Raw genomic sequence first — 23,926 nt, 5'->3', positions numbered from 1 at the left:
CAGCAATTCTACTATGAGGTATACATACATAAGAAATGAAAACATACATCCACACAAAAATTTGTACATGAATGTTCATAGAAGCATTTTTGATAATAGTCTAAACATAGAAAAAATTCAAATGTCTATCAGCTGAAGAATGGATACATAAAACATGGTCTATGGGGCTGGGAAGATGGCCTAGTGGCAAGAGTGCTTGCCTCACATACATGAAGCCCTGGGTTCCATTCCTCAGCACCACATATATAGAAAATGGCCAGAAGTGGCGCTGTGGCTCAAGTGGCAGAGTGTTAGTCTTGAGCAAAAAAGAAGCCAGGGACATTGTTCAGGCCCTGAGTTCAAGCCCCAGGACTGGCAAAAAAGAAAAAAGGAAGAAAGAAAAAGATTACAGTTCTTAAAAAAATGGTCTATGCATGCAATAGAAAACTACTTAGCCATAAAAAGGAATGAAATACTCATATTCATTATGATAAACCTTGACAATATTACACTGGGGGGAGGGGCAAAAGTCAGGGACAAAAGACATATATTGTATAATTTTATTTACTTGAATTGTCCAGAATAGGAAAATCCATAAAAGGGAAAAAAACATTATATTTATCTGGGACTGGGGGAGATAGGAAGTGACTGCTCATGAGTACTGTAAGGTGTTTTTTTTCCGGTGCTGGAAGAGTTCTGGAAATAGATGGAGGTGATGGTTGAACAACTCTGGCTATATGACTTTAAAAGGATGAATTTATGACAGATGAATTAGAACTTCAACAAAGCTATTATTTTAAAAGTCAAATATGACCAGTCTTTGGGTACTTAAAGTATACCACCAAGAGAGCTGAGCACGTCCACACTCAAGCAAAGTTGTCAGGCTTTGGAGACAGGCTGACCCACAGAGGAACCTGAGCTAGAAGCAGTTGGCATCTCACCTTCTTGGAGGGAGGTGAGGAGAAAGGAGTGAGCGCAGGCCAGCTTGCTGGCAGGTGTTATGAGCCTGAGAAGAGATCTCTCAGGGGCATGGGAATGTGGCCTAGTGGTAGAGTGCTTGTCTAGCATGCTTGAAGCCCTGGGTTCGATTCCTTAGTACCACATAAACAAAAAAAAGCCAGAAGTGGCGCTGTGGCCAAAGCTGCTGGTGGGCAGATCTGAGAGGTAAAGTCACATGGAGAAAAGTCAAATGCCCTGAGTCAGAGATGGTGTCAGAAGCCTGGTGTTGGTGTCTCACGCCTGTAATCCTAGCTATTCAGGGGGCTGAGATCTGAGGATGAGGGTTTAAAGCCAGACCAGGCAGAAAAGTTAGTGAAATGCTTATCTCCAGTAAACTACCAAAAAAGCCAGAAGTAGAGCTATGGCTCAAATGATGGAGCACTAGCCTTGAGTAAAAAGATAGTGACCCAAGTTCAAGCTACAGGACAGTGCATACACACATACACACACACAAAATTAAGAAAGAAAGAAAGAGAGAGAAAGGAAGGAAGGAAGGAAGGAAGAGAGAAAGAAAGAAAGAAAGAAAGAGGGAGGGAGGGAGGGAGGAAGGAAGGAAGGAAGGGAGGAAGGGAGGGAGGGAGGAAAAGAAAGAAAAAGATGGTATCAGAAAATGTCTGCCTCTGATTTCTGTTTGTCAATGAGCTGGGACAACCTATAGTATTTGGCAATCTAAGTCTTATAGGTTTCATAGGCAAGGAGAAGTCCCCCAAGACCTTAAACAAGAAAATAATATGCTCAGGTTCTGGAAAATGGAGGAGAGAGAAACAAAAGAAGTTGAGAGTTGTGCTAGGAATGAAACTATCCTCTGAAAGTGAAGTGAGACTGGTAGCTTTCTGCCCTCCTGGGCTTGTGGTCCAGCCTGAGACTGAGTCAAGAAGCAAGTCATGGTGCACGGATAGAGAACCTCAAGGGCAAGAAGAATGCATGGAATAACAAGGCCCCAATGACACACATTTTTAATCCTAGCTACTCAGGGGGCTGAGATCTGAGGATCACAGTCCAAAGCCAACCCATGCAGGAAAGTCCAAGAGACTCTTATCTCCAATTAACTACCCAGAAAACTGGAGCACTCATCTTGAGCAAAAGAGCTCAGGGACAGCACCTAGGCCCCGAGTTCAAACACCAGGGCTGACCAAGAATGAATGGAATGAAGGTGAGCAAGATGAAGAAGGGTGGGGCTGGTGATATGGCCTAGTGGCAAGAGTGCTTGCCTTGTATATATGAGGCCCTGGGTTCAATTCCCCAGCACCACATATACAGAAAATGGCCAGAAGTGGCGCTGTGGCTCAAGTGGTAGAGTGCTAGCCTTGAGCAAAAAGAAGCCAGGGACAGTGCTCAGGCCCTGAGTCCAAGCCCCAGGACTGGCCAAAAAAAAAAAAAAAAAAAAAAAAAGATGAAGAAGGGTAAGGGGCCTGAGAACAGTGTGCACAGAATGAAAGGCTCAGAGTATCCAACAGACAGTATCTGCTTGTGAGTGGCTGAGACCCATCCATTATAAACACTGCTTTTCTTTCCTTATCCTGGGTTAATTGTCTTGGGTTAGGCTTTGACTCTGGTGGATTCCAGTGTTGCCCAGGACTGAGGTATCTTCCAGGTTTTCATTTTTGAAGAACAGGCAGCTTGAAAGATGGCATGTTCACACATTCTTCGGGAATGTCACATTTGATACAGCCGCTGGACAGGCTTGACTGCTTTATTTATGATTTCTGGCAGTTTTCCTCTGAGGCTGCTTAGAATAGCTTCTGATCCCGCTCACTTCCAGACACAGTGAAATCGAATCTTCCTGCGCTCACCCCTCCTCTAAGCAACTCTGCTTATGTAAGCGTCCCAGCCCTCCCGAGTTACAGGATGGGGCGAGCCTCCTGAAAGACAGAGCCTCGCACAGATGTCAGATGTGCTTCTCTCTACAGACACAGGCTCGACTTGTGTGCTTCCTATGCTTCTTGTAAAGCGCCTTCATTTCCAGAAATCTCTTTGCAATCAATAGAAGTTGTATATACACCAAAGGCCAAGTTTTGGCCATTGGCTCAGGGCTAACCTCTTTTTACCCCTTTAAATGTTTTTTTGGTTCTGTCCCTCAGTAATATTCAAATCAATGTCTTGACTTATTTATTCTTCAAAGATCTCACATACCTCCCTCCACATTGCACCACTTCTGTTTAATTGCTTGGATTGAACTTTTGCACGCTGGGCAGAGCAATGGGCTCAGAGAAGTATTTGTGGCAACCGTGTGATTCATGTGTGTGAACAGATTGATGTGTGTGTGTGTGTTATAAAGCTCTGGATTTATAATTGAATAGGTCGAGGTGAGAGAGATAGTTCTCTCAAGTTCCTGCTCATAACATTGGACCCTCTCCTCTGGAACAATCAGTGTCCACACTTCAAAAGCAGACGCATAGGTAGATATCTAAGAGCATGCAAACATAAGCCCGCACAAGCACCTGTTCATGGATGTACAGCAGTGTTTTTCTTAAGGATCCCAAAATATAAACCACTCAAATGTTTGTCAGCTGGTGAGGGGATCCATGCATGTGACATAACCAATACAGTAGAATATGATTTAGTTCCTAAAAGGAATGACGTATTGATTCGTGCTCCAATATGGATGAGCCTGGAAAGCATTACACGAAGTACAAGAAGTCAAGTGCCAACGTGTCCTAAGACTGCTGTGACAAAATACCACACATATTGCTGGGCGCCGGTGGCTCATGCCTGTGATCCTAGCTATTCAGAAGACTGAGATCAAAGCCAGCCTGAGCAGGAAAGTCCATGAGACTCTTATCTCCATTATCAGAAAACCTAAAGTGGCGCTGTGGCTCAAGTGGTAGAGCGTTAGCCTTGAGCTGCAGAGCTCAGGGACAGCGCCCAGGCCCAGAGTTCAAGCCCCATGACCAATAAAAACAACACACTTAGTGACCTAAACTACAGACAAGCATCAGCTCACAATTTTAGAGGTTAGGCAGCTAAGAAGAAGGTGTCCGTGAGGCTGGCTCCTTCTGAGGCTGTAAGGAAAAACCTGGCTCAGATCTGTCACTCCTTTCTGGTAGTTTGCTGTTACTGCGTGGCATTCCGTGGCCTCTGTCTCTTCATGGTACTTTCTCTGTCTGTGTCTGCATTTCCCATGTTGATAAGAACCCCAACCATATTGGATCAAGACCCCACCCCCACCCCCCAATGGCCCTAACTATATCTGCAGTGACCTTGTTTTCAAATAAGGTCACATTGTCAGGCACTGGGAGTTAGGACTTCAACATATGTCACATGTTGTATAATTCCATTTGTTAGAAAATGTCCAAAAGCTAGGTGCCATTGGCTCATGCCTGTAATCGTAGCTCCTCAGAGATCTGAGGATCACAGTTTGAAGCCAGCCTGGGCTGGTAAAGTCTGTGAGACTCTTCTTTCCAATTAACCACCCAAAAAGCCATAAGTGAAGCTATGGCTCAAGCACTAGAGTGCTAGCCCAGAACAAAAAAATTTAGGGACAACACCCAGGCCCTGAGTTCAATGAGTCTCCCCCAGGCTCTGCAGGGCCCTCTTCTCTCTGGACATTTCCTGCTTTCCCACCCTTCCTTTCAGACTTGCTTCCTGCTTGGCCTCCAAACCTATTCTCATTCCTTCCACCTTTGCCCATTATCTCTGACTTCCGAATGTTTTCTTTGGCTCCCACTGTCTCCCTTCTGTTCTCTCCTGTGGTTAGCAGTGGATACTCAGCAAAAACCCTCCTTCCTGCAAGCCGGCCAGGATCCACCGGGGTAGAGATTGTCTTCTTTCTACTTTAAGTAAACAGAATTGAAGCAACCTTGGCCTTGGAAGACAGACTTGTCTTCTAACGACTTTCCTTCAAAACCACAAATGCATTTTGTCTCGATTTGAGGTGGTTCTTGCCTCCCGTCCCAGCCACTTCAGAGAGGGCGAGAAGCAGCATCTGGCAGCTGTAACATTTCACAATGAATGCCTTGCTTTTGTGAAAAGTCAATTTCTCTGCAAACCAGACAAGAGGGCAAAGACAGCACCATGCTGCTGTCTATTCAACAGAAGTCAAAGTGCTGAGCCTGGCTCCGTGTGCCCGAGGGTCAGGGAATAAGACACTTGTTCTCTGGCCCCTCTGGGAAAGATGGACAAGGAGACTGGTCACATGGAAGGGTTGTACACAGTAACATGGGTTCTCAGAGAGGGGGTGTACCATTCACACTGGCCTTGCTCTGCAGCCTTGGACAAGTTGCTGAACCACTCTGACTCCCTTTCCTCATCTACCAAACACAGATGATAAGAATTCTCCCCTTACAGGAATTTGTGGGAGTGAAATAAAACAATGAACAGGAACAGTTTAGCATAGAACCTGGAAGAGTAAGCACAGAGTCGATACTAGCTAATTTCTCTTTTAAGAAATTCTCAGAGGAAAAGTGCTGGTGGCTTATGCCTGTAATCCTAGCTAGTCTGGAGGCTGAGATCTGAGGACTGCAGATCAAAGCCAGCCCAGGCAGAAAAGTCCATGAGACTCTTTAATTAAACACCAAAAAGCCAGAAGTGGAGCTGTAACTCAAGTGGTAGAGTACTAGCCTTGAGCAAAAAAATCTCAGGTACAGCAGCTAGACCTAGTTCAGGCCCCAGGATCAGAACACGGGCAGGTGCGTGCGCGGGCACACACACATTCTTGGGCTTGGGTAGAGTTCAGTGGTAACGGCCCAGGGTTCCATCCCCAGCACCATAAAAAGATTAAACCCTTGTAGCAGCCCACTGGAATCTCCTTCAGAGTATACATTTCAGCCTTTCTCATTATCCTTGCAAGGTTATGAACCCATCACCACTCTTTCCAGGACATTTTTTTTTTTTTTTTTGCCAGTCCTGGGCCTTGGACTCAGGGCCTGAGCACTGTCCCTGGCTTCTTCCCGCTCAAGGCTAGCACTCTGCCACTTGAGCCACAGCGCCGCTTCTGGCCGTTTTCTGTATATGTGGTGCTGGGGAATCGAACCTAGGGCCTCGTGTATCCGAGGCAGGCACTCTTGCCACTAGGCTTTATCCCCAGCCCTTTCCAGGACATTTTTAATACCACCAAAGAAATCGAATACTCCTTGGGGGCTGGGGATATAGCCTAGTGGCAAGAGTGCCTGCCTCGGATACACGAGGCCCTAGGTTCGATTCCCCAGCACCACATATACAGAAAACGGCCAGAAGCGGCGCTGTGGCTCAAGTGGCAGAGTGCTAGCCTTGAGCGGGAAGAAGCCAGGGACAGTGTTCAGGCCCTGAGTCCAAGGCCCAGGACTGGCCAAAAAAAAAAAAAAAAAAAAAAAAAGAAATCGAATACTCCTCAGTCACTTAGTCACTGCTCCTAACCTTCCCTTCTCTGGTGGTCACTAATCTGCGCTCTGACTCCATGGACTTGCTTGTTCTGGACATGTCATATGGACGGATGGAATCACATCGGATACAACCTTTTGGGTGTGGCTTCTTCTGCTTAGCACAGTGTTTTCAAGCTTCACCCATATTGTAGCCCAGATCAGGACTCCATTCCTTTTTATGGCTGCATCCTATTCTGATGTACGGATATCACATGTTTAGTTTAGTCTCTCACCAGTGAGTGGACGCTGGGGTCGTTGTCACTTCCTTGCTATTATGAATAATGCTGCCGTGAACACTGGCGTAAGAGCTTCTGTGGGGACATATGCTTCCCTTCTCTGGGTGTATACCTAGGAGTGTAACTGCTCTATCATATGGTAGTGCTATGTTTAACTTTTGAAGGATCTGCCAGACTATTTTCCAAAGCAGCGGTATCAGCTATTCTTGACTCTAGTTCTCAAAACATTCCCCCCACCCCACATGCCACAGCTCCACAGCCCTGAGGGGAGCTATTGCAGTGCCTGGTGGGCAAATGGTGGGCACAAAGCCCTAGAGTAGTTAGTGGTAGTGCCAGTAGCTGAGTCCAGAACTCTGGGACCTGAATTCATCTTGCTGTTTCAGGCAGCTGGAGCTTTTATTATGCTCCTACTGGATGAGAAGTAGCATTCCTCTTGCTCATGGCAGCTCAAGGTCTAGCAGAGGGACCGTAGGACCCCAGCCTATCTGAGTCCCCAACTCACCAGAAGTCCTGAGCCCTCCTTCTCCTCCTGTCTCAGTGGATACAGCTCCCATTGGTCCTTGAGCCTCAGGCCAAAGGGACAGTGGTAGATATGATCTAGGGATGGCATTACTCTCCCTGGTGGGTAGATAGCGTTTCTGGGGCAAAGAGGAACCCTGGAAAGTCTTCCAGGCCTGGAGCCAGCCTTCTTGTTGGGACTCATTCCTCACTCACAACAGACCCTTCTTTGTTTGGATGATCATGGGGCTTGAACTCAGGGCCTGGGCTCTGTCCCTGAGCTCTTTTGCTTAAGGCTAGTACTCTACCACTTTGAACCGCAGCTCTACTTCTGGTTTGGGAGTGGTTAATTGGGGATAAGAGTCTCACGGACTTTCTTGCCCAGGTTGGCTTTGAACCATGATCTTCAGATTTCAGCCTCCAAAGTGGCTAGGAGTGAGCCACTGGCCCCTGGAAACAGACCCTTCTTATGACCTTCCTGTTCCTATCTTTCATACTCACACCAAGCACCTACATCCATGCCCTCTGATGCTGCATGGAAGTGACCTTGGACTGCATGTTAACCTTGGTGAGACTCAGTTTTCTCATCCCTCATACCTATCCCATAGGTGGTGGTAGGAGCAGCAGAGGGTAGTGATTTGAGCATCACATTGGCCCTCACACCAGGGCTGGTGGATGAGAACGGGCCCCACCCCTTCTTTACTAGCTTTGCGACCTGGGAGAGTTCGCCTAATGTCTCTGAGCCTCTCTTTCATACACTGGGGAGTGAGAATTTGTGCAGAGTGGAGGGTAGCAGCTGGAACAAAGACACACGAACAGCTAGCAATGGGGATAATCGAAATAATCATCACTGAATGAGACTGAAGAAGGTGGCGTGTCAAGCCTCTATTATGTACATATAGCACATGGAATTTAGCATCTGCTTAGTACACAAGAGCTACGGTTCTCATCATCCCTTGCCTTTGTGTGGCTGGTTGGTGCAGGATTGAAAGAGGGAAGCATGGCGGCTTTGATCACGACCCAGACCAAGCATGAGATCAGAAGATGAACTTGAAGGCAGACTGCTGTCAGAGCAGGGCAAGCCACGGGGTGCTCGCAGTTTGGGGACAGAACTGAAAGATTATTGAGGGGAATGTGGAGAAAAATGAGACCCCTGAAAGGGATACCCTGTGGTAAAGGCAGGTCATGGGGCTTCTGAGGGCTGCTGGGCTTTTAGACACATAAATACCTGCTGTCTAAGCAGCCAGATTTATTTAAAGGCCCAGAGACGGAGCAGGGGCTTTGGAGATGTCTTAAGCTTCCTGGGGGGGGGGGGGGGATGAGCCATGTCCCAGCAGGCTTTGGTAGCAAAGTTACATGACCATGTGAGCACAACCGAAGGCTGAGTATGAGCTCTAAGCGAGGAAGCCAGAAAATCAATGGAGATCATGGCAGGCTTCCTGAAGGAGCCAGCTTCACACAATGGCACGCTGGGGTAGAGGTACGGACAAGGCTGCTGTCTGAGAGGGAGGTTAAAAGGCAGGCCTACCAGGCACCGGTGGCTCACACCTGTAATTCTAACCACTCAGGAGGCTGAGATCTGAGAATGTTAGTTCTAAGCCAGTTTGGGCAGGAAATATCCATGAAACTCTTATCTCCAGTCAGCCACCAAAAGGCCAGAAGTGGAGCCATGGCAAAGGGGCAGAGCACTAGTCTTGAGCAAAAACCTCAGGACAGCATTCAGCTCCTGAGTTCAAGGCTCAGGACTGGTGTGTACACGTGTGCGTGTGTACACACAAACACACACACACACACACAAAAGGCAAGCCTATGAAAGTTATTTCAAGGGGAAGAGCAAGCATAGGAATATTTCAAATAAACTCAGTACGACTCCCTCACCCCACCCCCTCCACTTTTAGAGTCCTATTGGAGTTTGAACTCAGGGTCTTGTGTTTGCTGGTCAAGTGCTTTACTAGAGGGCCCATTCCCTAGCCCTTTTTTTTTTTTTTTTTTTTTTTGTTTTTCTGAGGCTCTATCATCTATGCATGTACTGGTCTGGATTACAATCCTCCTATTTAATCTTTCCCCATAGATGGGGATGACAGTTCTGCTCCATTGTGTCCAGCTTTGTATTGGTTGAGCTGAGACCCTTGAGGACTTTTTGCCTGGGCTAGCCTCACACCTCCATTGTCCAGACCTCCACCTTATGAGTAGCTAGGATTACAGGGTGAGCCACCATACCTCCTGGCCTCTCTCTCTCTCTCTCTCTCTCTCTCTCTCTCTCTCTCTTTTGGTGCTAGGGAACAAACAACCCAGGTTCTGTTGCATGCTGTGCACACATTCTATATTATTTCAAAGAAATATACTTCCAGAATAAGAAATTTAACAGGGGGAAGTGGAGAGAAAGTGTGGGAATACACTTCAGAAAAGGAGGAAATGAAAAAATTCTCCAATAGCTTTGTTCCCCAGGGGTAACTAACAGCAACATTTGTGTGCTTTCTTTTTACCTTTTTTTTTTCAATACATATACACTACATATGCTTACTTGCTTGCTTTTTTTTCCAAGCAAAAATGAACTCTTTCAATAATACTGTTTGTGACCTACTTCTAAAACTGTATCATGAACTGTGCACTCTACCATTAATTCTGCTTCTTCGCTACTATTTAATGACTTTATAGTATTCTCTCATATGAATGGAGCATAATTTATTTAAGTAATTTTCTATTCTTGGGTATGTAAGTGGTTTCTAATTTTTCAGAATCATAAACATCTTCCAAATGATTATTCCTGTGGCTGCAGCTCTATGCACATCCTTAATTATGTCCTTGGGATAAATTTCTAGAAAAGGAATTTCTGGGATAAAGGGTATGCAGATTTTAAAGAATTTTGATGCATATTATCCAAATGCCCCCAGAGACAGTGAAGGAAGGGGTGACATTGTCCAAAAAGAAATATACTCGTCACCTGGCATATGAAACAGGAACCCCTCAGTACATTACCTTTATAATAACAATAAAAATATTCAGTAATAATGCCTCCCAGAAGGTTTATACAGATGGATGCTCTTCTCAACACAATATGAGTTTCCTGTTTTCTAGCATTTGTACCAATATTGGTTATGATTTGGTAGAAAGATATTTCTGAATCCAAGATACTGTTACGTAGGATGAACGTGATAGAAATGGAATCTCTGGTGGGTTTGTTGTGACAATGAACACACATAATGGATGTGATAGGCTTGAAAAGAAAGCACAATTTATAGTCAGGAAGCTGAGTGAGTCAAAACTGAGAAGGTAGCTTAATAGAGTGTTTTGGTTATTTCCCCTTTAACTACAAAATCAATATGTACTTGTAAGAATCAAAACAATCTACAGATCATATGGTAAAAGGTGAACGTACTTCTCTACATCCCCCACAATTTTCTCCCTAGAAGTTAGATGCTAGATCTTTCCTTATACTTTCACAAGTGCTCTGTCTCTCGCTCTTCCCCTCCTCTCCTCCTATCTTCTCCTTTTCTGTGCCCTCCCTCTCTCTCTCCCCCTCTCTTCCTCTCCCTACTCCCATCCACATAGAGTTTTATTGTTGTTCTGCAAAATGGTACCTCATGTAGAATTGCACTTCATCTCAGAACATGAAAGTTCCATTTTCTAACATCTGCCTGGATTCCAGGGCTGAGTAAAGAATCATTTGCTTAGTCTTTCCCTCAAACAATGGAGTAACAATTCATCCCTGCACCCATTTCCTTGCACATTGGAGCTGGCATTTATTTGGTTGGATTACAAGCAGTGGTGTGCTAAATCAAAGCAGGGTGATATTTGTTTTCCAAAGAGATGTATCAACTTTAGTCTCCAGTATCAGTACAGGAGTTTGCTGAGAGCTGAGAATTTTTGGAAGGGATTTCAGGCAGCCCTTCCATAGCCTGGCCTGAGTCAGAATCGGCTCTGGTCTCCTTTTGACTCTTGATTTTCAAGGTTCTGAAAGGACCCTGCGGAGAGGCCTAGATCTGCCTCCATTCCAAGCTTCTTGCTGCCCTCCTCTTTGAAAGCAAACCACAAAGGAATCTTTTTCCTGTTAATTAACTGGGGCTTTATTAAACACCTTAGCAGCTAGCCAACTGTTCTGACCCAGCCATTCCTGGGAGACATTCTCATGAGAAATTTTGTGTTCTAATTTATACATCTTCAGTAACAGGTTTTGTGTCAGAGCCTGCAGAGTATAATCAAATACAGCATCATCTGAGAGACAGGTCTTCAACAACAAACATGGCTCTTACTCTCTGCCCAGACATCAACCTAGAAACTCATCTCAAGGATAGTAATAAAAATAAAATAAAATCTTGAGGATAAAGGTGTTTACTATCCTGTAACTAATGAAGGTAAAAATTGGAAGGAAATGGAACGTCCTAATTAGGGAAGTTATTAGAAATTATTAGAAACTATGGTGTAAGTGTATTTATGCACGGATTAAAATCATGTTTTTAAAGACGCTAATAACAGAAGATTTCCTAGAGTAGGATTTACTTACTTAGGAATACTGGAGATTCAACCCAGGATCTTACAAATACCGGGCAGGTGCTCAGCTGCTGAGTTACATCCCTAAGTGCAATGCTATATAACTTAAAGGCAGCCTAAAAGACAAAAGAGCATGATGCTATTTTGGTTTCCTCAATATGTGGTCTCTGCTTCTAACTTTTCCCTGAAACAAAACAAAACAAAACATTAACACTACGATTAATTGTGGGGATCAGAATAAACTTTGTTTCTTTTTTATATTATTATCTAAATTTCCTGCAATGTGTACTATAATAACTAGAAAAAGTCAATTAAATGCAAAAGAGGGCTGAGTATGGTAGTACACACCTATAATTGTATCTATTTAGGAGGATCATTATCCAAGGCTGGCTGGGGAAAGAGTAGGAGACCTTATCTGAAAAAAAAAAAATCACTGAAAAGCAAAAGAAACTAGGAGCATGGCCATAGTGATAAGACACTTACATAGCAAGCATGAGGCCTTGAGTTCAAATCCCATTACTAAAGAAGAATATAGAGGAAGAAAAGAAAATCTATGAAAATAAAAATGATATAAATAGTTAATAAACATGAAAAATGCACAATCTTGTTATTTATGAAAATGCAAATTAAAGGGTCTTGTGATGATATATCTTGGCCTATGAACTTTAGAAGGAAGATATATTAGTGGACAGTATATGCTGACAGGGATATGGCAAGAGAAACACGAGTATAATGCAAATCTGAGTACAATTCTCTATAGTATTTTTTTTCTTTTCCTTTCATTTTTTAGGTCCAAGACTGGGACTCAAACTTGCTACCTAATGCTTTTGCTCATTGGCTAGTAGTGCTCTGACCAACTGAGCAACACCTCCAATCCCCCTGTATAGTCTTTTGAAGACCAGTTTGGCTATACATAAGTGTTGGGGGGGGGGCAGAAAGGGAAGCCATAGGAGAAGGGATTTATGTTTCCTGTTAAGTTGTAAAAGTCACCTTTTACTTTTGGAGATGATGCTTGTGTTCATTGTCTTGACTATGGTGATGGCTTTACAGGATTGCACCAAAGTGTCAAAATGCAGCAAGTCAAGCCAGGCCCTGGTAGCTTAGGCCTATAGGCTGAGATCTGAGGATCACAGTTTGAAGCCAGCCTGGGCAGGAAAGTCTGTGAGACTCTTATCTTCAATTAACCACCAGAAAAAGCCCAAAGTAGAGCAATGCCTCAAGTAATAGAGTGCTAGCCTTGAGTGTAAAAGCCAAGGGACAGCTCCCACACCCTGAGTTCAAGCCCCAGTGATGTGAGCATGTGCACAGCATACACACGCATACACACATACACACACACACACAAAAGCAGCAAGTCGTATACATTCAATATATGTGCAGTTTATTATGTATTAAATAGACCTCAACAAGCAACAAAACAGTCACTTGCCTAGTGAGAAAGGTTTTGAACTTCCCCCACCTCTACTTCCAAGTCTTTCTACATAGTTTATGTTGAGTAAGAGAAAATAGGGCATGCATGAGAAAGGGAGGACAAAGTGGTTCAACCTGTGGACAGAGAGCAAGGATGGCTAGTCACAGACCAAGCAAAGAGCAGTCTACCCAGGCTAAGAAGGGGGACAGTAGTGAATCAGGAAGGGGTATCGAAACAAACCAGAGAGGGCTCAAAGTTAGAGGTCAGGCCAAAATCGAAGTGCTCTATCTGGATGTCTCCAAGGTGAAATTGAAAATAATAATAGAGTTCCTGACCTAGCAAAGGGGTACTTTAAATGGGTGGGATGCGGTCAAGGAGAGAGGGGTAGATTAATAAGAGAAGACGGGAAGAATCCAATGTATATCCTATAAAATTAAGAAAAGTGAGGGAAGAGGTGGATTGGGAGGAATGGATGAGAATGTTGAAAGGGGTAACATTGATCAAGATGCATTGTATTCATAAACTGTTTTATTAAGTAGCTACTCCTTGGTACAACTATTTAAAGATAAGAAAATTTAAAAACTTAAAGAGAAAGGATACTTCAGGAAAAGTGCCTGACCTATTGGAAGTTCTGAGTGTTTATGCTGGATTTTACTTGGTAGTGAATAGCTATGGCAATCAGTGGGGTGGAGTGAGGGGTTGGGGTGGGGCTGGTATAAGCCTTTGGTTCAGTTTGGGCTTGGGTTAATGGTGGATGGCATCCGATCATCTTCTCTCCCTACGAGACTCGTCTTATCCCGTGTCCTTTCTCACCTAGCTGCAGCACATCCTCTATCCTTTAATCTTTCCTGCAGTGCTTGGAACCCCTGCCAATTTCTCTTTATTCTTTTGCAAGGGCTGTCTTTCTAAAGCCTATTGCTGAACAACAGAGAGGCTCATATGTTGCAGCTTATGCTTCTATTTGGAGTGGAAGATTTCAAGAGGGCGTGTGTGCACATGTAGGCAAGTATTTGTGTACGTACACATGGGGGTTTGTGGTTGTGAACATACGTGTGCATGCATCTGTGCTCGCATGAACCCACAAAGTTGTGCCTTCGCATATGTTCATAGACATGTGAGATTCCCAGTGACTGCCTGAAATGAAGATAAGTTTGTGTTTGAGATGGACAAATAGCATATTTACTCAAGATGTGTGTGTGTGTGCATAGTTATGCGCATCTAGAGCTGTGTGCATGTTTGCAGTTGTGTGCTTTTGTGTACCAGTGTGCATATGGTATGCATTTGCTTCTCTTCTGCCCCAGGAGGCACAGAGGCGAGTGTAAATTACCAGAAAGAAAGGAATAATCTGCATAATGTAGCCTTTGATCTCTGCCACCCCTGAATGCTCCTTTGCTCTCACTCCAGCTGCCAAGCTGTTTCCCAGCCTGGTACACTCCATCTTTGAGCTTTGTTTTTCAGAAGCCTTAGCCTCTGCTCGCCACCCTACAAGGGGAATGGTATTGTACTTGGAGAATGAGCAAATGGCACCGGCACCAGGTACTTTCCATACAACAAACCCTGAAGGGCATCACAATTGACCTGAGTTAAAGTTTGAGGAAGCTGGAGATCCGTGGGGTTGAGCCATTTCCGTAAATGATGGAGTGGAGTCAGAATTTGAACTCAGAATGCCAGTGCCTATGTTCTTTCCACTCCATCAAGCTGTCTTCCTGGAGCATGCCCAGCTGCCAGGTACTGAGGAATTGAAGCTGTAGCCAGAGCTCTTAGGATGAGAGGGAAGCTCACACTAGGGAGGAGGGGGGGGGAGAGAGAGAGGGGTGAGAGTAGGCAGTGTAAAACAGAAATCAGTAAGGTCTCTAGAGGGCTGCACTCACTCAATATTCATAAAGAGAACAGGATAGAAAAGTCTCTGATGTCTGGGTGAACCAAAAAAAGCCTTTTTTTTTTTTTTTTTTGCTGTTCCTGTCTTCAGCACCACGGACAGATCTAATCAATTCTAAGCCTCGGTTTTCTCATCTGTAAAATGTGTAGGAGGTTGCGTCTTTATAACCTCATGAAAATCATTTAACGTGCTTATACAACCTCACAATACTAAAAGATAGCTCCTAGCAGTGTCCTCATTTTACAGAGGAGCTACTGATGCTCAGAGAGGTTAGATAGGCCAGGACATCACCCCAGCTAACTCAAACACTTCCAGTAGTCTTCGCAGGGTTAAAGCTTAGAGTATGTAAAATACCAGGCAAATGGTCGGTATTAGTAATGTGAATAATATCATAATGATGAAAAGGGTGCTTTACGGAGGCTAGCGTGAATTCACCAAGTATCACAATTACTGGCAAATCCCACTCTCTCGGTGATTGTTTTATAACAGGGCTTGTTTCCTGAGGGAGCACGAAGATGTGTGTGATTGGTCTCCTGAGGCATCCAGACCAGGTTCCAAGCCAGCCACCACTTCTGAGCAGTGTCACTGTGAGAGACCTGACTTCTTGGGGCCCCATTTCCTTCTCCATAACATGAGGATAATAATAGCCCTACTCAGTTCCTTAAAAAATAAACATAGCCATTATGTGACCTGGAAATCCCACCAGTAGGTCTATACTCAAAAGAACTGAGAACACTGCCATGAGGCAACTTGTATTCAGATGTTCTCAGCATTACCTCCACCAACTGAGGGATGAAGAAACAACACGTGGTATATTCATACCAGCGAGTATTATGTAGCCATAGAAAGGGACCAAGTTCTATGAAGACCAAACAAAAGTTACCACTTCATCTCCCCTGGAATGATTATGTATGTGTGTGTATATATATATGCAGATATATAGATGATAGATAGATACATATATACATACATACAAATATATATTTGGTGCTGTCCTGGATTTTGAACTCAGAGCCTGGGTGCTGTCCCTGAGCTTTTGTGCACAAGGCTAGCACTCTACCACTTGAGCAACAGCTTCCCTATCAGCTTTTTGGTGGTTAATTGGAGATAAGTGTCTCATGGACTTATATGCTCAGGCTAGCTTTGAACTGTGATAATCAGATCTCAGCCTCAGGAGTAGCTAAGATTACAGGTGTGAGCCACCAGTGTCCAGCATATATATATATATATACACATATATATGTATCTATATGTATATATGCATATATACATATATATGGAAAATAGCAATGAACACAGGTGTGGAGAAATCAGGACCCTTGTGTGTTGCTGTGGGGCTGTACAATGGTACAGTTCCTGTAGAAAACAGTTCCCCAAAATTTAAACACAGAGCTATATATGATGCAGCCATTTCACTGCTAGGGATACATCCACATAAATAAAAATCTGGGCCTCAAACAGGTATCTATAAGCAATGTTCCTAGCACAGCATTATTTTAAAGAGCCAAAAGGTACAAATGACCAAAATGCCCATCAGCGAATCAATGAATAACCTAGATATGGCATATGCATACAATGGAATAGAGAATGATATTTTTTCTTGTGCTAGTCCTGGAGCTTGAACTCAGAGATTTTTTTGGCTCAAGCCTAGTGCTCTACCACTTGAGCCACAGCTATACTTCTTGCTTTTTTGGTAGTAAATTGGTGATAAGAGCCTCATGGAATTTTTTGCCTGGGCAGGTTTTGAACTATGATCTTCAGATTTTAGCCTCCTGAGTAGCTATGATTACAGGTGTAAGCCTCCAATGTCCTGCTGAAATGACATTTTGATATATGCTACTGCACAGATGAACCTTCACTGTGTTAAGGAAACTATCAGACACAGAAGAAGAAATCTTGTGTAATTCCACTTTTTGAAGTACTTAGAATAGACAACTTCACAGAGACAAAAAATAAAGGTTGCCAAGGGCAGGAGGGAGGAAGGAATAGAAAGTTTCTGTTTAACTAGTACAGCAATCATTATAAAAGCTTTAGGTATTGCTATGGTTTGGAGAAATGTTCTCCAAAGGTTCAAGGCTTTATCCCAAGGGGAGAGCTGTTGGAGGGTGGTTTACATCTTGAAGAAGACTCCTTTAGGTCTTTAGGAGCATGCTCTTGGAGAACACTGTGAGATCTTAGCCTCCTTTTTTCCTCTTTGCATCTTTGCTTGTTATGTAGGTGTTTTTGCTTCACCAAGCACTCCTGCCATGATGAGCTGATTCACCACAGGTTCAAAACAATGGGGCCAATCAATCCTATCTGATAGATTTTAACAGGACCTCACACTTGCTAAGCTGGTACAATACCTATGAGTTAAGCCTCTAGCCTTGTTTTTGACTGTTTAGAGGTGATATACAGTGGGTTACCTTTGCATACGTCAGGTAGTGAGCACATTTTCTTCCTTCTGTATAGTGTCATCTGTTCCCTCATTCTCTCCTATTCCCTCCCTCCCATCTCTGCCCACGAGTTGCGTGGTTCACTTTTTTTCCCCTTTTTATTCATCATGGGGCTTGAACTCAGGGACTGGGTGCTGTCCCTGAGCTTTTTGCTCAAGGCTAACGCTCTATCACTTGGAACCACAGCTCCACTTGTGTGGTTCACCTTAATCAATGTCCAGTGCAGCCAGTGGGCTCCGCTGCTGCACTTTTCCACCTGTTTCCCACTGATTCTGTTTCCTTCCCCCACCCTCCCTCAGATGTGCAAGTTTATATACTGTATATGAGGTAAAGAATACAAAATCATCAGAAAATGAAAAGACAAATTAAGGTCTTTTGTTTCCTTATCTTCAGAGTTGGTTTCAATATATATACATTATTGTATATACCATCTCAAGAGGTACTTCACAACTCTGTGCTTTTCTCCTAAGACTATCCTCTTTTGGTCTTACTGTTCATGACGCTCAGGGTTGATGCCTAACAGTGGTATGGTCGGGTCATAGGGAAGGTCTATGTTTAGATTTTCAAGGGACCTCCAGACTGCTTTCTAGAGTGGTTGTGTTACTTTACATTCCCACCAGCAGGGCAGTATGGTTCCTTTTCCCCCACATCCCAGCTAGCATTTGTCGTTTGACTGGTTATGTTTAAGACAGGGTCTCACCTCCTGACCTGTGTGTACCTGAGCCTCAATCTGACCACTTCCCATTGTTGCTGGGATTACAGAGGGGTGTCACCTGCAAATCTAGCTTCCCTCCTGGGGGACAGGATCTTTCAGAGTTTTCTACCTGGAACCATGATTCTTCCAATTTCAGTTTTCCATGTATTTAAAAAATGACAGACATGTGTCACTGGGCCCAGCTATGGGTTGAGAAGGAGTCTTGTCGACTTTCCTGCCCCACTAGTCTACAACCCTACAACCACAGTCTTCCTGTTCTCAGCCTCCCAAATAGCTAAGATTGCAGATGTGAGACACAAGTTCCTGGTTAATTTTTCTTCTTCCTCTTCTTCCTCCTTTTTTTCTTTTTGTGCCAGTCCTAGAGCTTGAACAGGGAGGGCCAGGGTGCTGTCCCTGAGCTTTTGTGTTCAAGCCTAGCTCTCTACCACCTCAGCCACAGCTCCATTTCTAGCTTTTTTGGTGGTTAACTGGAGATATGAATCTCACAGAATTTCCTGCCCAGGCTGGCTTTGAACCACTATTTTCAAATCTCAGCCTCCTGAGTAGCTAGGATTATAGATGTGAGCCACAGATGCCTGGCAAACTTTCATTCTTTATAAGTTAATGATCTCATATTGTTTTTATGCTGACAGAAAGCAGACACACCAGGTATAGTTAGTGGTGAGGGTAAATATAACATTACACAATATTTAATGCCACTGCATTATATATATATAAATGATTTAAATTGTATTTTGTATAATTTACCCTAATAAAGAGAAGAATGAAGTATGTACATTATTGAATCTTGGAACCATTGTTCTGAGTGAAAAAGAACAGTGACAAAATCCCACATATTGTGTGATTTCATATGAAAAACAAAATCCAGAAGCTGGGTGGCGGTGGCTCACACCTGTAATCCTAGCTACTCAGGAGGCTGAGATCTGAAGATTTCGGTTCAAAGCCAACCTGGGTAGGAAGTCTCTGAAATCTTACCTCCAATTAACCAGAAAAAAAAGCCAGAAGGTATGGCAGTGGTAAAATGCCAGCCTTTAGGGAAAAAGATAAGCCTCTGAGTTCAAGCCCCAGGAATAGCAAAAGCAAGCATGTGTGCAGGCACACGTGCGCACATGCGCACACATGCTCACCCACACTATCCAGAAGAGACAAATCCATAATAGAAACAGAAAGTAGACTACAGTTATGAGGACCTGGGGGAAGAAGGAAGGAAGAATGAAGTCCAATGGGTCCCAGATTTCTGTTTAGGTTGCTGAAAACATTCTGAAATTAGACAGTTGCATATTCTTGTCAATATTCTAAAATCCAATGAACGATGTACTTTAGAAAAGCATGTTTTGCAATATGTGAATTATATATTAATTAAAAAGTAGTTTTGCCTCCTGGGGTGGTTGTGAAGTTTAAGAGAGATAATATATGTAAATCCCCTAGCACAGAGTCTACCTCTTAGCGAGCACCCATCAGATGCCCCGTTATCTCAAAGAAATTCTGTTGTCACCATTATTGCTATTATTTGTATTATAACCCTAAGTGTTGCCAGCTGGCCATTTTATGGTGGTGGTGGTGGGGCCTCGTTGCTCATGCTTGGTTTTCTTGCTCACATTTGGTGATCTACCCCTTGAACCATGGCTCCAGTCTTTTATTTTGCTGGTTAATTAGAGAAGGAGTCTCATCATGCCTGACTTTGAACTGTGATCTTCCAGGTCTCAGCCTCCTGAGTAGCTAACATTACAGGTGTGAACCATTGGTGTCTGGTCCCTTTTAGTGTTTTTGATTCCTCAGAGCTTCGGACTCCCCACCTGCATGCAGGAATAATAATATTTTTATTATTAGGCTTTCTTAGTTACAACCAAAATCTCCTCTGGTTCATGAGTAAAAAAGACAATTTATTGGAAGATGGTATTGTAGATAACTACTGAACTTGAGGGGAGGACAAGACACAGTAAGGAAATGCCCAAAGGGAAAAATCTGAAGGAACTATAACTGGGCAGCTATGCAGAGGCAGTCTGAGGAAGTCCATGGTCCATCCCAGTCAGGTTGCTCATTTTGAAATGAAGCCATCTTTGCCTATCAGAGCCATGTGACTTTGCTTGGTTGCCTCCATTTACCCATCTGTTAGGGCAGAATGGCTTTATATCGGCTACTACTTCATAGGGTTACTGTGAACAGTGTTATTGTGAGGAGTAATTGAAGTAATGTCTTTACAGCTTTTTGTTTTTTGTTGGTTGTGGGGCTTAAATTCAGGGCCTAGGCGTGGTCCCTGAGCCTCTCTGTTTTTTTTGTTTTGTTTTGTTTTGTTTTGTCAGTTCTGGGGCTTTTGGACTCAGGGCCAATGTGAACATGCCATCTTTCAAGCTGCCTGTTCTTCAAAAATGAAAACCTGGAAGATACCTCAGTTCCGGGCAACACTGGAATCCACCAGAGTCAAAGCCTAACCCAAGACAATTAACCCGGGATGAGGAAAGAAAAGCAGTGTTTATAATGGATGGGTCTCAGCCATTCACAAGCAGATACTGTCTGTTGGATACTCTGGGCCTTTCATTCTGTGCACACTGTTCTCAGGCCCCTTACCCTTCTTCATCTTTTTTTTTTTTTTTTTTTTTTTTTTTTTTTTTGGCCAGTCCTGGGGCTTGGACTCAGGGTCTGAGCACTGTCCCTGGCTTCTTTTTGCTCAAAGTTAGCACTCTGCCACTTGAGCCACAGCGCCACTTGTGGTCATTTTCTGTATATGTGGTGCTGGGGAACTGAACCCAGGGCTTCATGTATGGGAGGCAAGCACTCTTGCCACTAGGCCACTAGGCCACATCCCCAGCCAATCTTCCGTTTTTCTGGTGGTTAATTGGAGATAAGAGTCTCACAGACTTTCCTACCTGGGCTGGCTTTAAGCTTTGCGATCTTCAGATCTCAACCTCCTGAGTAGCTAGGATTACAGGTGTGAGCCACCAGTATACTCTGCTTATTCACAGCTTTCATCTCAGTGCCTCTCAACATTGAATTTTGCTTGCTCCTGGGATGAATCAAGTCTACTCATTTTTTTTCTCACCATCCATGCTCTATTCAAGATCAAATCCCTACTGAGTGATGGCGGAGGATGTAGTACAGTGCATTCATTGATTGGTATGCATGTGGCATTGGATGTTACTTAGTACAGTGGGGGAAGACAGTATCCTAATGAATATGGGGGACCAGGCAAGGAACCTTTAACTATGCCCCAGGGTGGGTGGAGCATCTTGACTGACAGTCCTGCTTATATCCCAAGAAAAGAATCTGTAACAAGAGGAGGAGTGCTTGGCAGCAAAACTACCCCAGCCTCCCTAAGAAGATCAAAGATTCTGTGAACACATAGTGAGGCCTCAGCTTTCTCTATTAAGAGCTTTGGGTTTTGCAGGACCATTTCAAGATATATTTGGAAGGATTACAAAAGACATTCAGTGTCTTATGAAGGTGTCTGAACATTCTGAGAATCAAGCAGGGAGACTATCTCCTAGCAAGTCTATGCCATTCCCCAACCCTTCTAGCTGTGTGACAAGTTAACACCTCCAGGCCTCAGCCTCCCTGGGCATAAAACAAACTCACGTTTTGTGTTGCTGTGGAGGCTTACATGAAATGGTGTTTGCAAAGAATGCAGAGCACTGGTATATTCTCAATAAACTGTAGCAGTTATCATGTAGAAAATGAGGTTTCAAGGCTCCACTCACCAGGTTGATGGGAGATCAATTGGGATCAAAGAGGGAAGAGCATGCTGCACACAGGAAAAAATGCCATGTTCCCCCCTTTGTAATCACAGCTGGCAAACAAGCCACCAGTTAGCATTCTGTTATGAAATTAAACAACATTAAAAGGACAGGCTATGATGATCAGATAAAGCCTGGTCCAAAAAAGAAACATAAAAAATATGGCAAGGGTGATTCTTAGAACTGAAGAAATAAAATATTGCTAAATTTATTTATTTATTTATTTATTTTGGCCAGTCCTGGGCCTAGGACTCAGGGCCTGAGCACTGTCCCTGGCTTCTTCCTGATCAAGGCTAGCACTCTGCCACCTGAGCCACAGCGCCCCTTCTGGCTGTTTTTCATATATGTGGTGCTGGGGAATCGAACCAAGAGCCTCATGTGTAGGAGGCAAGCACTCTTGCCACTAGGCCATATTCCCAGCCCAAATATTGCTAAATTTAATGTTTCAAATAATTAAAGAAGATTATCTCATAGAGTCTATTACCAATTTCCTAAAACTTAGCACACAATATCATGGACTTAATGCAAAGAGGGCACTAAGGAGAATTTAATCTTTCCTTGAAGCTTTAGAATTTCCTTGAAGGCAAGATCAGCAATTTTCAAATATACTTTTGGATCCTTTGGCTGAATGGTTCCCAACTCTGGCAATGCATTAGCATACACTTGGGAGCTTTAAAAAAAAAATGCTTTTTGCCCGGGTCCCATTTCAAACCAATTAAGTCTGAGTCTCTAGGGGCAAAGCCTGAGCACTGGAATTTTTTGAAATTCCCTGGAGAAGTGGTGGGGTGCAGAGAGTGTTTTAGAACTGCTCTGCTCAGGGGGGCCTAACCCACATAGGGGGCCAACTATGTATAGAGGGGAAACTGTGGAGATCCCATAGGAGCCAGGGAACATTTTTTTTACTTTTTGGTTGTTGTTGGTTGTAGGCTTGAACTCAGGGCCTAGGCACTGTCCCTGAGCTCACTTGCTCAAGGCTAGTGCTTTAGCACTTTGAGCCACAGCTCCACTTCCAGTTTTGCTGCAGTCCTCTGCTCTACCAGCTGAGCTACCGAAGGGGCCACCACTTCCAGTTTTGGAGTGGAGTTTTAAGAGTCTCTGGCTCTGAACCGTGATCCTCAGCTCTCAGCCTCCTGAGTAGCTAGGAATATAGACATGAGCCACTGGCGCCTGGCTAGGAATTTGGATTTTATTTAAAGCATAAAGGGAGAAGCCATTGGAAGATTGTATGCATGACTGATCCTGATCTTGTATTGCAAAAAGCTTATTCTAATCTCAGGTGTTGGTGGCTTACGTATTCAATCCCATAGTTCTAACAACTCAATGATGAGGTCTGGAGGATAATGGCTCAAAGTGGAGATTTCATTTTCAAAAATAACCACTATCCAGCTGGGAAGGTGGCTTTGTAGTAGAGTGTTTGTTTGCCTCAAATACAGGAAGCCCTGGGTTCAATTCCTCAGTACCATATAAACAGAAAAAGCTGGAAGTGGCGCTGTGGCTCAAGTGGTAGAGTGCTATCCTTGAGCAAAAGAAGCTCAGGGACAGTGCCCAGGCTGAGTTCAAGCCCCAGTACTGTCCAAAAAAGAAAAAGAATAAAGAGTTTTAGAGCTGAGTCACTCTTGTAATTCTAGCTATTCAGGAGGCTGAGATCTAAAGATTGTGGTTTGGGGGCTGGGAATATGGCCTAGTGGCAAGAGCGCTTGCCTCGTATACATGAAGGCCTGGGTTCGATTCCCCAGCACCACATATATAGAAAACGACCAGAAGTGGCGCTGTGGCTCAAGCGGCAGAGTGCTAGCCTTGAGCAAAAGGAAGCCAGGGACAGTGCTCAGGCCCTGAGTTCAAGGCCCAGGACTGGCCACAAAAAAAAAAAAAAGATTGTGGTTTGAAGCCAGCCTGAGCAGGAAAGTCTTTAAGACTCCAATAAGCTACTCAGAAAAAGCTGGAAGTGATGCTGTGGCTCAAGTGCTAGCCTTGAGCATAGGAGGCTCAGGGACAATGCCCCAGGACTTGCAAAAATAAAAATAACCACTACCGTGTCAGGCACCTTAGTTCATGCTTGCAGGCCATACCTGACTAAGCCCTTAACCTATACAATTAATTCCCAGAACCAGGCCATTTCAGGCCATTACCAGGAACTCTTAAGGCAAGTCGGGAAACTTCTTGCAACTCTCCAGCTACCTCTGACTCTGTCCCCACCTAGGACCCTACTTAAG

General features: G+C 43.9%; 1 long non-coding RNA gene across 1 annotated transcript; it reads left to right on the top strand.

The window, feature by feature from the left end:
• The first annotated feature begins 1,009 nt into the window (after positions 1 to 1,009).
• On the top strand, positions 1,010 to 23,234 carry LOC125356362. The gene is made up of 3 exons (XR_007211881.1): positions 1,010 to 1,024; positions 18,854 to 18,857; positions 23,120 to 23,234. It is a non-coding gene; the product is annotated as an uncharacterized LOC125356362 (long non-coding RNA).
• Positions 23,235 to 23,926: the final 692 nt, after the last annotated feature.

Source organism: Perognathus longimembris, chromosome 1 (assembly GCF_023159225.1).
Source record: "Perognathus longimembris pacificus isolate PPM17 chromosome 1, ASM2315922v1, whole genome shotgun sequence".
Classification (NCBI taxonomy): Eukaryota; Metazoa; Chordata; class Mammalia; order Rodentia; family Heteromyidae; genus Perognathus; species Perognathus longimembris.
The sequence above is the reverse complement of the archived record's forward strand: the minus strand, read 5'-3'. Positions and strand labels throughout refer to the sequence as shown.